Raw genomic sequence first — 15,606 nt, 5'->3', positions numbered from 1 at the left:
CAAATCCCTAATTTATCCTTCCTCCCCCACCTTTCCCCTTTGGTAACCATAAGTTTGTTTTCTATGTCTGTGAGTCTGTTTTTGTTTTGTAAATAAGTTCATTTGCATCACTGTTTTTAGATTTCACATATAAGTGATATCATATGATATTTTGTTTTAAATAACACTGAGCTACAGATTTTCTGTGCCTTTTGCCTTTCTCTCTGATTCAGGATTGAGTCAAGTCAATTAATGTATATCAGTCACCCATCATGTACTGGACTAGGGAATACGCCCTTGAGTAAGCCATGATCCCTGCCTTCAAGGATTGTGCATGTGAGTCAGACATGAATGCAAATAATTACGATAAAGTATGAACACTTTACAACAGGGGTATGAAACAATCATCATAGCAAAAAGAGGTGTGATTGACCAGCTTTGCCATGAAAAGCAGTGAAGATTTTATAGAGGAGGTAACACCTGAAAGGGCCTTAATGTAAGAATAGTTCAGGGCTTCCTTGGTGGCGCAGTGGTTGAGAGTCCGCCTGCCGATGCAGGGGACATGGGTTCGTGCCCCGGTGGGGAAGATCCCACGTGCCGTGGAGCGGCTGGGCCCATGAGCCATGGCCGCTGAGCCTGCACGTCTGGAGCCTGTGCTCCGCAACAGGAGAGGCCACAACAGTGAGAGGCCCACAAAAAAAAAAAAGAATAGTGGAGGGAGAGGGCACTCCAGACAGAGAAAACAGCAAATGCAAAAGCAAAGAGAAACTAGAGAGTGTGAGAGTGCTTGACTTGTTAGGATGGGTGTTGAAGAAGTGACTCAGGATGGGGCTGGTAGGTCAGGATCAAATTATGGTGCATCTTGAAAGTCATGCTGAGGACTTGGGGCTCTAGCTTATGAATCAGCATCCCCAGCACCTAGCAGAGTTCCTAAAAGTAAATGCCAATAAATATTTGTTAAATGAGAAAACTACAGTTAGTTATAGTAACTGAAACGGTTTCCCCTTTATCCAAATATCACAATTCTCCATTCCTTTAGACTTTGAAAGAAGGAAAAATGTTTACCAAAAAAAGAGTGTCATTGGGAAAGAAAGAGAGAAAAGCAAGCAACATGAAGGGAGACGGTGCAGATGATGGAGCAGAAGAAAGCCACCAATAAGTAATGGCATGCAACAAACACATGAAAGGATGCTCAATATCACTAATCATTAGAGAAATGCAAATCGAAACTACAGTGAGGTATCACCTCACACCTATCAGAATGGCCATCAACAAAAAATCTACAAACAATAAATGCTGGAGAGGGCGTGGAGAAAAGGAAACCCTCCTGCACTGTTGGTGGGAATGTAAATTGATATAGTCACTATGGAGAACAGTATGGAGATTCCTTAAAAAACTAAAAATAGAACTACCATATGACCCAGCAATCCCACTACTGGGCATATACCCTGAGAAAACCATAATTCAAAAAGAGTTATGTACCACAATGTTCATTGCAGTTCTATTTACAATAGGCAGGACAAGGAAGCAACCTACATGTCCATCAACAGATGAATGGATAAAGAAGATGTGGCACATATATACAATGGAATATTACTCAGCCATAAAAAAGAAACAAATTGAGTTATTTGTAGTGAGGTGGATGGAGCTAGAGTCTGTCATACAGAGTGAAGTAAGTCAGAACGAGAAAAACAAATGCCATATGCTAACACATATATATGGAATCTAAAAATAAAAAACAAGTGGTTCTGATGATCCTAGGGGCAGGACAGTAATCAAGACGCAGACGTAGAGAATGGACTTGAGGACACGGGGAGGGGCAAGGGTAAGCTGGGACGAAGTGAGAGAGTGGCATGGACATATATACACTACCAAATGTAAAATAGATAGCTAGTGGGAAGCAGCCGCATAGCACAGGGAGATCAGCTCAGTGTTTTGTGACCACCTAGAGGGGTGGGATAGGGAGGGTGGGAGGGAGAGGTAAGAGGGAGAGGATATGGGGATATACATATATGTATAGCTGATTCACTTTGTTATAAAGCAGAAACTAACACACCACTGTAAAGCAATTATACTCCAATAAAGATGTTAAAAAAAGAAGTAATGGCATGGGACTTGTTGTCGGACCCCTGATGTGAAATCGTGCCTAGCTATTTACTACCTATGAAAACTTTGGCAAGTCAAGTAACTCCCTGAGCTTCAACTTCTGCGTTGATCAATGGGAGTGGTAGGTAGTAATCCTTACTAAAATAAAGCATTGTGAGATCAAATCAGATTTCTAAAGAAGCTCTTTGAAGGGGCAAAAATTATGCACATTTTGGGCAAACCTGACACCATTCAAGTGAAGTTAAGGGTCTCTGGGTGGAGGAGTGTGGGGTGAAGAATTACACACGGACTCAAGACACGGAACTTGACAGCCCAGGATGACTGATTCCAGTTTTCAAGGGCAGCAAGAGCCTTGCTAACACTGGCAAATGATTGCCATTTCCCTTGTCAGGCAGTGACAGGAGTTAGTTGACCTGAAAATTCACTAATAGTTCCATTAGAGAAGCCTTGGAAGTAGCCATCTTTTTACTCATCCTGGTCAATTAGCAATGAATTAATGCCAGACGTATTTTCAATTGAGCTGAATGCTGATTTCCCCCCATTTTGCTAAAGATATCCTTTTATAGCAGGACAGCTGGCTGGAAATTATGCTGCTTTTCTTCCCAAGGCTGCTCTGGAGTATTTCTGAACCAATGTCAGCTCTGGGCATTGATGAGGTAGCAGGTCAAATCCTGACTTTGACAGAGGATACCCAGGTTCAAGGGCCAGCTCCTCCACACACCAGCTTCGTGTTCTTAGAAAAATAACTAACTTTATGAAGCTCAGTGTTCTCACATGTAAATTGAAAGGGGAGAGATGAATGCTAAGGTCACTTTCAGCAATAAAATGCCGTGAGAACCTTTTAAAGCAGTTTCAGGCATGTTGGTGTTATGGCAGGCGAATGTGGGAGGAGCTCTGGACTTCTATGTACTCAGAACTAGGAGTCAGGACACTGCGTTAAGCCTTGACCCTCGTTTTAGTTCAGTGGTTCTCAACCAGGGGAGGTGGTTGAAGGTGGGGTGTGAGGGGGATTTTGCTCCCCACTGAATATTTGGCAATATCTGGAGACATCTTTGGTTGTCACTATTGGGGATGTTACTGGTATCTAGTGGGTAGAGACCAGGAAGACTGCCAAATATCTTCCAGTGCACATGACAGGTCCCCTCAACAAAGAATTATCCAGCCCAAAATGTCAGTGGTGCCGAGGTTGAGAAAAACCTGCGCTGGTATATTGGATAGTTTTGGCCAAGTCACAGCTTTTTGGTTTTTGTTCTCAGTGTCCTCATTTGTAAAAGACAGATGATAATAATATCTGCCTCTATCATCTCACAAGGTCGACAACCAAATTAGGTAACAAATCAAAAGTGCCTTGAAATTTAATGTGCTTCAAAATGGAGGAATATTATCCTCATTATTAACCCACTTTTGCTGTTCCATGAGCCACTTCATTGGGGTCTATCCTCTTATTCTTCTCATGAACATGTGGTCTAAGATGCTTCTCCAGTTTGTGGCAATGCCTTCAATATTTGACCTCGTTAGATTAATTAAACAAGGAGGCCGTTAGACTAATGCCATAGCAGCCTGCACAAGCAAACCAACATCTAAGGCTGTGCTTTCTTCAAGGGTATGCAATTGGAACCTAAGGACACCCAGTCACAAACAGCCAACTAGGCTTTAAGCTATAACCAATCAGTAATTTCCTTACTTTGCTTCCATGTTTTCTTTCCCCAGCTCCTGTTGGTGGAATGATGTCCAAGCCACTTCCACTTTGGTGCCATCTGATTCAAACTGATATTTGCTCAGATAAACTCCTAAAATGTTTAATATGCCTCAGTTTATCTTTTAACAACCTCTAAGAGTTATGAACCTTGCTCCTGAACTCAAGTATTCAAGAAATATGCTTTATGCTTTTATTGTTAAAGTATATTCCTATTACAAGCCCCCATCTGGCATGGGCCAAACTCTCAATCTTGGACAGTGACTCACAACTTAAAGGTTATACTCCACTTATATTATTATAAAATATTGGCTATATTCTCCATGTTGTACAATGTATCTTTGTAGCTTATTTTACACCTAGTAGTTTGTATCTCTTAATCCATATCCCTTTATTTCCTCTTCCCCCTTCCTCTCCCCACTGGTAACCAATAATTTGTTCTCTATATCTATGAGTCTGCTTCTTTTTTGTTATATTGCCAAGTTTCTTTTATTTTTTAGATTCCACATGTAAGTAATATCTTACAGTATTTGTCTTTCTTTGTCGGACTTATTTCGCTTAGCATAATGCCCTCCAAGTCCATCCACGTTGCTGCAAATGGCAAAATTTTGTTCTTTTTTAATACTACTACTTGAGTAGAATTCCATTGTGTATATATACCACATCTTCTTTATCCATTCATCTATTGATGGACACTTAGGTTGCTTCCATATCTTAGTAATTGTAAATAATGCTACAAAGAACATTGGGGTGCATGTATCTTTTTAAATTAATGGGTTTTTAAAAAAATTAATTTATTTTATTTTTAGCTGTGTTCGGTCTTCCTTGCTGCACGCAGGTTTTATCTCGAATTAGTGTTTTTGTTTTCAGATATATACCCAGGAGTGGGATTGCTGGGTCATATGGTAGTTCTCTTTTTAGTTTTAGACTTCCCAAAAGGCAAGAAAATCCACATGTACCTGGGTAGGGCAAAAGGAAAAAGAAAGAAAGAAAGACAAAAGAATACGGAAGGGACCTGCACCACTGGGAGGGTGCTGTGAAGGAGGAAAACATTCCAAACACTAGGAAGCCCCTTCACTGGCAGAAACGAGGGGTGGACAGTGGGGGAAGCTTCGGAGCCACGGAGGAGAGCTCAGCAATAGGGGTGCAGAGGGCAAAGTGGAGAGATTCCCACACAGAGGATCGCTGCCGACCAGCACTTACCAGCCTGAGAGGCTTTGCTCACCCACCAGGACGGGTGGGGGCTGGGAGCTGAGGCTCGGGCTTCGGAGTTTAGATCCCAGGGAGAGGACTGGGGTTGGCGGCTTGAACACAGCCTGAAGGGGGCTAGTGCACCACGGCTAGCCGGGAGGGAGTCTGGGATAAAGTCTGGACCTGCCGAAGAGCCAAGAGACCATTGTTTCAGGGAGCGCGAGGAGAAGGGATTCAGAGCACCGCCTAAATGAGCTCCAGAGACTGGCGCGAGCCACGGCTATCAGCGCAGACCCCAGAGATGGGCATAAAATGCTAAGGCTGCTGCTGCAGCCACCAAGAAGCCTGTGTGCAAGCACAGGTCACTGCCCACACCTCCCCTCCAGGGAGGCTATGCAGCCCTTCACTGCCAGGGTCCCGTGATCCAGGGACAGCTTCCTCGGGAGAACACACGGCGCGCCTCAGGCTGTTGCAATGTCACACTGGCCTCTGCCACCGTAGGCTTGCCCCACAATCCGTACCCCTCCCTCCCCCGGGCCTGAGTGAGCCAGAGCCCCCTAATCAGCCGCTGCTTTAACCCCCTCCTGTCTGGGCAGGGAACAGATGCCTGAGGACGACCTACATGCAGAGGCAGGGCCAAAACCAAAGATGAACCCCAGGAGCTGTGCGAACAAAGAAGAGAAGGGAAATCTCTCCCAGCAGCCTCAGGAGCAGTGAATTAAATCTCCACAATCAACTTGATGTACCCTGCATCTGTGGAATACCTGAATAGACAACGAATAGTCCCAAAACTGAGGTGGTGAACTTTAGGAACAACTGTAGCCTTGGGTTTGCTTTCTGTGACAGATTTTTTTCTGATATTTATGTCTATCTTAGTTTAGTTTTTACAGCTTGTTATCATTGGTGGATTTGTTTGGTTGCTCTCTTCTTCTTTTTTTAAATTATTATTTTTTATGTTAATATTTATTTATTTATTTTTAATTTTTGTTTTTTTTCTTTTTTTATTCGCCCTTTTCTTCTGAGCCGTGTGACTGACAGGGTCTTAGTGCTGCAGTCTGGGGGTCAGGCCTAAGGCTCTGAGGTGGGAGAACCAAGTTCAGGACATTGGACCACCAGAGACCTCCTGGCCCCAAGTAATATCAATCAGCGAGACCCATTCCAGAGATCTCCGTCTCAATAGCAAGACCCAGCTCCACCCAACGGCAAGCAAGCTCCAATGCTGGACACCCTACACCAAACAATTAGTATACAGGAACACAGCCCCACCCATTAGCAGAGAGGCTGCCTAAAAGACAGACACCCCAAAACACACCACCAGATGTGGTCCTCCCCACCAGAAAGACAAGGTCCAGCCTCATCTACCAGAACACAGGCACCAGTCCCCTCCACCAGGAAGCCTACACAACCCACTGAACCAACCTCAGCCACTGGGGGCAGACACGAAAACAACGGGAACTACAAACATGCAGACTGTGAAAAGGAGACCCCAAACACAATAAGTTAAGCAAAATGAGAAGACAGAAACACACAGCAGATGAAGGAGCAAGGTAAAAACCCACCAGACCAAACAAATGAAGAGGAAATAGGCAGTCTACCTGAAAAAGAATTCAGAGTAATGATAGTAAAGGTGATCCAAAATCTTGGAAATAGAACGGAGAAAATACAAGAAATGTTTAAAAAGGACCTAGAACAGCTAAAGAGCAAACAAACAAAGATGAACAACACAATAAATGAAATTATAAATTCTCTAGAAGGAATCAATAGCAGAATAACTGAGGCAGAAGAACGGATAAGTGACCTGGAAGAGAAAATAGTGGAAATAACTACTGCAGAGCAGAATGAAGAAAAAAAATGAAGAGAATTGAGGACGGTCTCAGAGACCTCTGGGACAACATCAAATGCACCAACATTCGAATTATAGGGGTCCCAGAGGAAGAAGAGAAAAAGAAAGGGTCTGAGAAAATATTTGAAGAGATTATAGTTGAAAACTTCCCTAACAAGGGAAAGGAAATAGTCAATCAAGTCCAGGAAGTGCAGAGTCCCATACAGGATAAATCCACGTAGACACATGGCAAGACACCTATTATTCAAGCTATCAAAAACTAAATACAAAGAAAAAGTATTAAAAGCAACAATGGGGGCTTCCCTGCTGGTGCAGTGGTTGAGAGTCTGCCTGCAAATGCAGGGGATGCAGGTTCGAGCCCCGGGCCAGGGAGATCCCACATGCCGTGGAGCGGCTGGAAACGTGAACCAGGGCCGCTGAGCCTGCGCGTCCAGAGCCTGTGCTCCACAACAGGAGAGGCCACAGCAGTAAGAGACCTGCATACTGCAAAAAAAAAAAAAAAAAAAAAAAAAAAAAAAAAAAAAAAAAATAGCAAGGGAAAAGCAACAAATAACATACAAGGGAATCCCCATAAGGTTAACAGCTGAACTTTCAACAGAAACTCTGTCAGCCAGAGGGAGTGGTAGGACATATTTAAAGTGATGAAAGGGAAAAACCTACAACCAAGATTACTCTACCAAGCAAGGATCTCATTCAGATTCTATGGAGAAATTAAAAGCTTTATACACAAGCAAAAGCTAAGAGAATTCAGCACCACCAAACCAGCTTTACAACAAATGCTAAAGGAACTTCTCTAGGCAGGAAACACAAGAGACGGAAAAGACCTACAATAACAAACCCAAAGCAGTTGAGAAAATGGTAATAGGAACATACATATCAATAATTACCTTAAAGGTAAATGGATTAAATGCTCGCACCAAAAGACATAGACTGACTGAATGGATACAAACACAAGACCCGTATATATGCTGTCTACAAGAGACCCACTTCAGACCTAGGGACACATACAGACTGAAAGTGAGGAGATGCAAAAAGGTATTCCATGCAAATGGAAATCAAATGAAAGCTGGAGTAGCAATTTTCATATCAGACAAAATAGACTTTAAAATAAGGACTATTACCAGAGACAAAGAAGGACACTACATAATGATCAAGGGATCAATCGAAGAAGAAGATATAACAATTGTAAAGATTTATGCACCCAACATAGGAGCACCTCAATGCATAAGGCAAATGCTAACAGCCATAGAAGGGGAAATCGACAGTAGCACAGTCATTCTAGGGGACTGTAACACCCCACTTTCACCAATGGACAGATGATCCAAAATGAAAATAAATAAGGAAACACAAGCTTTAAATGACACATTAGACAAGATCGACTTAATATTTATAGGACATTCCATCCAAAAACAACAGAATACACTTTCTTCCCAAGTGCTCATGGAACATTCTCCAGGATAGATCATATCTTGGATCACAAATCAAGCCTTGGTAAATTTAGGAAAATTGAAATCGTATCAAGCATCTTTTCTGACCACACGCTATTAGGCAAGATATCAATTACAGGAATAAAAAACTGTAAAAAATGGAAACACATGGAGACTAAACAGTACGCTACTAAATAAGCAAGAGATCACTGAAGAAATGAAAGAGGAAATCGAAAAATACCTAAAAACAAATGACAATGAAAACACGATGACCCAAAACCTATGGGATGCAGCAAAAGCAGTTCTAAGAGGGAAGTTTATAACAATACAATCCTACCTCAAGAAACAAGAAACAACTCAAATAAAGAACGTAAACTTACACCTAAAGCACTTAGAGAAAGAAGAACAAAAAAGCCCAAAGTTAGCAGAAGGAAAGAAATCATAAAGATCAGATCAGAAATAAATGAAAAAGAAATGAAGGAAACAATAGCAAAGATCAATAAAACTAAAAGCTCGTTTTTTGAGAAGATAAACAAAACTGATAAACCATTAGCCAGATTCATCAAGAAAAAAAGGGAGAAGACTCAAATGAACAGAATTAGAAATGAAAAAGGAGACACTGCAGAAATACAAAGGATCATTGGAGATTACTACAAGCAACTACTTGCCAATAATATGGGCAACCTGGAAGATATGGGCAAATTCTTAGAAAAGCACAATCTTCTGAGACTGAACCAGGAAGAAACAGAAAATATAAACAGACCAATCACAAGCACTGAACTTGAAACTGTGATTTAAAATCTTCCAACAGGGCTTCCCTGGTGGCAAAGTGGTTAAAAATCTGCCTGGCAATGCAAGGGACACAGGTTCAAGCCCTGGTCTGGGAGGTTCCCACATGCCATGGAGCAACTAAGCCCGTGTTCCACAACTACTGAGCTTGCGCTCTAGAGCTCATGAGCCACAACTACTGAAGTCTGCGTGTCACAACTACTGAAGCCTGTGGGCCCTAGAGCCCGGGCTCCATAACAATAGAAACCACTGCAATGAGAAGCCCACGCACCACAACCAAGAGAGTCCCGTCTCACTGCAACTAGAGAAAGCCCATGTGCAGCAACAAACACCCAACACAGCCAAATATAAAAACTAAATTAATTTATTAATTTAAAAATATCATTAAAAATAAATCTTCCAACAAACAAAAGCCCAGGACCAGATGGCTTCACAGGCAAATTCTATCAAACATTTAGAGAAGAGCTAACACCTATCCTTCTCAAACTGTTCCAAAATATACTGGAGGGAGGGATACTCCCAAACTCATTCTACGAGGCCACCATCACCCTGATACCAAAACCAGACAAAGATGTCACAAAAAAAGAAAACTACAGGCCAATATCACTGATGAACATAGATGCAAAAATCCTCAACAAAATACTAGCAAACAGAATCCAACAGCACATTAAAAGGATCCTACACCATGATCAAGTAGGGTTTATCCCAGGAATGCAAGGATTCTTCAATATACACAAATCAATCAATGTGATACACCATATTAACAAACTGAAGGATAAAAACCATATGATCATCACAACAGATGCAGAAAAAGCTTTTGACAAATTTCAACACCAATTTATGATAAAAACTCTCTAGAAAGTGGGCACAGATGGAACCTACGTCAACATAATAAAGCCCATATATGACAAATCCACAGCCAACATTGTTCTCAATGGTGAAAAACTGAAACCATTTCCTCTATGATCAGGAACAAGACAAGGTTGCCCACTCTCACCACTATTATTCAACATAGTTTTGGAAGTTTTGTCCACATCAATCAGAGAAGAAAAAGAAAGAAAAGGAATCCAAATTGGAAAAGAGGAAGTAAAACTGCCACTGTTTGCAGATGACATGATACTATACATACAGAATCCTAAAGATGTTACCAGAACACTACTAGAGCTAATCAATGAATTTGGTAAAGTATCAGGATACAAAATTAATGCACAGAAATCTCTTGCATTCCTATACAGTAACAACAAATAATCTGAAAGAGAAACTAAGGAAACTCCCATTAACCATTGCAACAAAAAGAATAAAATACTTAGGGATAAACCTACCTAAGGAGACAAAAGACCTGTATGCAGAAAGCTATAAGACATTGATGAAAGAAATTAAATATGATACAAACAGATGGAGAGATATGCACGTTCTTTGACTGGAAGTATCAACATTGCGAAAATGACTCTACTACCCAAAGCAATCTACAGATTCAATGCAATCCTTATCAAACTACCACTGGCATTTTTCACAGAACTAGAACAAAATATTGCACAATTTGTATGGAAACACAAAAGATCCCAAATAGCCAAAGCAATCTTGAGAAAGAAAAACGGAGGTGGAGGAATCAGGCCCTCTGACTTCAGTACACTACAAAGGCTACAGTAATCAAGACAGTATGGTACTGGCACAAAAACAGAAATATAGATCAATGGATCAAGGTAGAAAGCCCAGAGATAAACCCACGCACATATGGTTACCTTACCTCTGATAAAGGAGGCAAGAATATACAATGGAGAAAAGACAGCCTCTTCACTAAGTGGTGCTGGGAAAACTGGACAGCTACATGTAAAAGAATGAAATTAGAATAATCCCTAACACCATACACAAAAATAGACTCAAAATGGATTAAAGACCTAAATGTAAGGCCAGACACTCTAAAACTCTTAGAGGAAAACATAGGCAGAACACTCTATGACATAAATCACAGCAAGATCCTTTTCGACCCACCTCCTAGAGAAATGGAAATAAAAACAAAAATAAACAAATGGGCCTAATGAAACTTCAAAGCTTTTGCACAGAAAAGGAAACCATAAACAAGACCAAAAGACCACCCTCAGAATGGGAGAAAATCTTTGCAAACGGACCAACTGACAAAGGATTAATCTCTAAAATATACAAGCACCTCATGCAGCGCAATATCAAGAAAACAAACAAACCAATCCAAAATTGGCAGAAGACCCAAACAGACATTTCTCCAGAGATGATCTACAGATTGCCAACAAATGCATGAAAGGATGCTCAACATCACTAATCACTGGAGAGATGCAAATCGAAACTACAATGAGGTAATACCTCACACCAGTCAGAATGGCCATCATCAAAAAAATCTACAAACAATAAATGTTGGAGAGGGTGTGGAGAAAAGGGAACCCTATTGCACTGTTGGTGAGAATGTAAATTGATACAGTCACTATGGAAAACAGTATGGAGGTTCCTTAAAAAACTAAAAATAGAACTACCATATGACCCAGCAATCTGACTACTGGGCATATACCCTGAGAAAACCGTAAATCACAAATACTCATGTACTACAATGTTCATTGCAGCTCGATTTACAATAGCCAGGTTATGGAAGCAACCTAATTGTCCATTGAAAGATGAATGGATAAAGAAGATGTGGCACATATATACAATGGAATGTTACTCAATCATAAAAAGAAACGAAATTGAGTTATTTGTAGTGAGGTGGATGAACCAACCTAGAGTCTGTCATACAGAGTGAAGTGAGTCAGAAGAGAAAAACAAATACCATACGCTAACACATATATATGGAATCTAAAAAAAAAAAAAGGTTATGAAGAACCTAGGGGCAGGACAGGAATAGACATGCAGATGTAGAGAATGGACTTGAGGACATGGGAAGGGAGAAGTTTAGCTGAAACGAAGTGAGAGAGTGGCATGGAGATGTATACACTACCAAATGTAAAATATCTAGGTAGTGGGAAGGAGCCACATAGCACAGGGAGATCAGCTCGGTGCTTTGTGACCACCTAGAGGGGTGGGATAGGGAGGGTGGGAGGGAGGGAGACACAAGAAGGAGGAGATATGGGGATATATGTATACGTATAGCTGATTCACTTTGTTATAAAGCAGACACTAACACATCATTGTAAAGCAATTATACTCCAATAAAGATGTTAAAAAAAAGTAAAAGTTCAAAGAAAAATAATGGGCATAATTCCATGACTGAGGCTGTGTAGGTTAGGAATATAAACTTTTGGACTGCAGAAAGAAAAGAAAAGAAAAGGAAAGCCAGAGGCTCCAGGACCCCAGAGAAACTTTTGGAAGGGAACCAGCATTGCCACCCTGAGCTGAGGACTGTCACTGGGAGCCATAAAGAATATGTCATTGGAAGGGTGCAGAATGTTGTGATGCTATTATGATTATTCCTCTACATCCCAACATATATCCCCCCACTGCCCTATTGCTATCACATAGGTACACGCACGCACACACATACATGTGAGCTCTGTGAGGGCAGGGTCCTTGTCAGTCTTGGTCAACACCGTATCCCGAGAGTCTAAAACTGTGTCCAGAGATATTAAGGCATTCAGAGAGTACATGTGTTGAATTTATTCAGTCATTTACTCATTCATTCCGCAGGCCTGTAGTGGGTGCTTACTATGTGCTAGCCACCACGGCAGGCCTTCTTATGTGTAGTGTGTTGGGAAGAGGGCGCAGTTCTGAAACTGTCCCTGCTCTATGACTGCCAGCAATGGATGTGCCTCTCTAGGCCTTAGTTCCTTCACCCTCACAAAGAGGGACTGGCTGTATGGCTCCTCTGCCCTTTCCGTGGCCACCATTTCCTGAGGATGGAGGCTGACCCTCCATGGCCGCAGGAAACAATCCAGTTCTTCAGTGAACTCTTCTGTGCCCTGAGAATTGTTGGCAAAGAGGCTGTTTAGCCAGCAATGTTTGGTGGGCTCACACCGCAGAGGAATATTTTTCTGAACCATGATGAGTGAAGCCCTCCTCTATGCTTCTGAGATTTCTTTCACCTCCCAGAGCTTCGAGCTTCTCTGGAGTTTGAGAAACTTGTTGTTTTTCTTCAATGTGTGTTGCATTGCGGTGGCTCCAAGCCTGGCAGGAATTTGTCTTTATTTAATTATTTGCCCAGGATGTTCCGTCTTGGAATTGCCTTGGGAGTAGGCATTACCAATTGACAGAATGGTCCATGGGAGCCTGTCAAACTGCTCCTCCAGTAGGCTTCTTGGATAGGTTAAAAAAAATGACACCCAACTGCCAGGTACTTCTAATCTTCCCCAGGTTTCTTGCAAAGTTGATTTTTGAGTTGAGTGGCATTGACTCTCACATAGTTGATGAGAATATCGACCATAAATCCAGAGGGCAAAAAGGGAATAAGAGAAAGAAGTCACCCTTTCCCTTCTTACCCAGATGTTGCCTTTTTCTTTTCTTTTTTTTTTTTTTTAAATTTATTTATTTGTTTATTTTTTTTGGCTGCGTCGGGTCTTCGTTGCTATGCGCGGGCTTTCTCTAGTTGCGGTGAGCAGGGGCTTATCTTTGTTGTGGTGCGCGGGCTTCTCATTGTGGTGGCTTCTCTTGTTGCAGAGCCCGGGCTCTGGGTGCACGGGCTCAGTGGTTGTCGCTCGTGGGCTCTAGAGCGCAGGCTCCGTAGTTGTGGCGCACGGGCTTAGTTGCTCCGCGGCATGTGGGATCTTCCCAGACCAGGGCTCGAACCCGTGTACCCTGCATTGGCAGGCGGATTCTTAACCACTGCGCCACCAGGGAAACCCGCCTTTTTCTTAAAGAAAAAAAAATAGTGTCTCTGAGCCCCAAGATGTGAGGTGACCCCAGGGATTTCCTCTGCCACAGTGAGTCTGTCAGGACACAGACTGACCCTAGGTCTCTGACCAGCATCTGGTTACTGTCCACACCTGGTGGCCCACCTGATCTCTGCTAGTCCTGGCTGTTCCACTAACTGACTGTGGGACCTTGAGCAAGTTGTTTCCCTCTCTGAGCCAAAGTCTTTTCTTCTAAAGCTGAGAAGGTTGGTCCAGTGAACTCTGAGTTCTTTCCAATTTTAACATTTTCTGTGTCTGAGACTCAGTGGCATGCTTCTGCCTCTCTTGAGACTCCCAGACTCCAGACCCTGCCTGCTGAGATCTCCTTGGATTTGATCCCTTTCTGCCTTTGACCTAGGGCAGCTGTAGGCAGAATTTTTGGGTAAAGGTCTAGATAGTAAATATTTTAGGCTTGTGGTCATACGGTCTCTGTTGCAACTGCTCAACTCTGCCACCATAGCCGAAAGCAGCCATCAACCACACATAGAGGGTTGGGTGTCCCTGTGTTCGAACACAGCTTCATTTGAAAAGAGGTACCTGCCTCACTGGCAGTAGTTTGTGACTCCTGACCTAAAGTATCGTTGCGACACTCCCACCTCCTTTCATATTCCCTTCTCGGCCCCCCGTACACACAGGTTCTGGTACATCCTGCCCTGTCCTGCTGACTACACCCTGGCACAATGATCGAGTCATTTTGAGATGGTGATTATTTGTCCCCTTTCTAATATGTAACGGTCAAAAGGTATTGGTTTGGTTTTGTTTATTTAGCCATTTATCCACTCATCCTTTCTTCCATCCATTTCATTCAACACACATTTACTGATCATCTACCATAGGGCACACATGCCTGGGTTCTTGGAATACATGAGGATGTGTTGCCCATGGTTTAGTGGGGTGCCCAGCTCCATGCCACCGGGAGCCTGTGTTCTTGATGGTGAGAGTCGTCCAAGACCCAGTCCGCTTGCTGTCCTGCTTCCTTTTTTTCCCTTTTCATATTTGCCCAGGATCCTAAAAACATCTACATTCTAATTGTGTTGACTTTATTCAATTTGTAAATACAGTCACCTCTTCTTACCCCACCTCCACCCCCAGGTCTCTTAACTTGAGGAGGTATTTTCTCCTCAGTTAAATGAAACGATTATATTTTCTATCTGTCCAAAGAGGACATTACACAAAACAGCAGAAGGGATTTCTCTTACACTCTCAACAGAAGTAAATTACCTTTGGGATAGCAATGCCAACAAGGAGAACACTTCATTCTTAGAATTTCTGTATATTCATATAGACTCCCAGCTGAACCAGGTGGGGAAAAATGCCCAAATAGCTAGGTTAGCTGAGTCACTCCTTTAGCAAGAAGATTTCACTAGCAGGAAAAAAAAAAAGAGGAAAATCAATATTCCTTCGTCTAGACTAGAGAAAGTGCTAAAGTTATGTAGGTCATTAAAGAGCAATGGCTACAGATAAAAACGAATACCTCTCATCACTAGTAGTAAAGTTGCTGTTGAGTTTTATATCTCTCACCAGGAGATACACATAAATTTTCAGATATGGCAAACAAGGAAATAAAGTGACCCCCAAATCTCAGACACAGAAAATTGAGAAAAGAATGTTCTGATTTCAAATTACAATAAAAATTTCTAATAACATATACTGTGTTATTCTTTCAGGAGAAAATGATTCTTTGAATAATAACAGATGATGGTGATGTCAATAGCAGTCATGATTTGG

This window comes from Phocoena phocoena, chromosome 1 (genome assembly GCF_963924675.1).
Source record: "Phocoena phocoena chromosome 1, mPhoPho1.1, whole genome shotgun sequence".
NCBI classification, from domain to species: domain Eukaryota; kingdom Metazoa; phylum Chordata; class Mammalia; order Artiodactyla; family Phocoenidae; genus Phocoena; species Phocoena phocoena.
The sequence above is the reverse complement of the archived record's forward strand: the minus strand, read 5'-3'. Positions refer to the sequence as shown.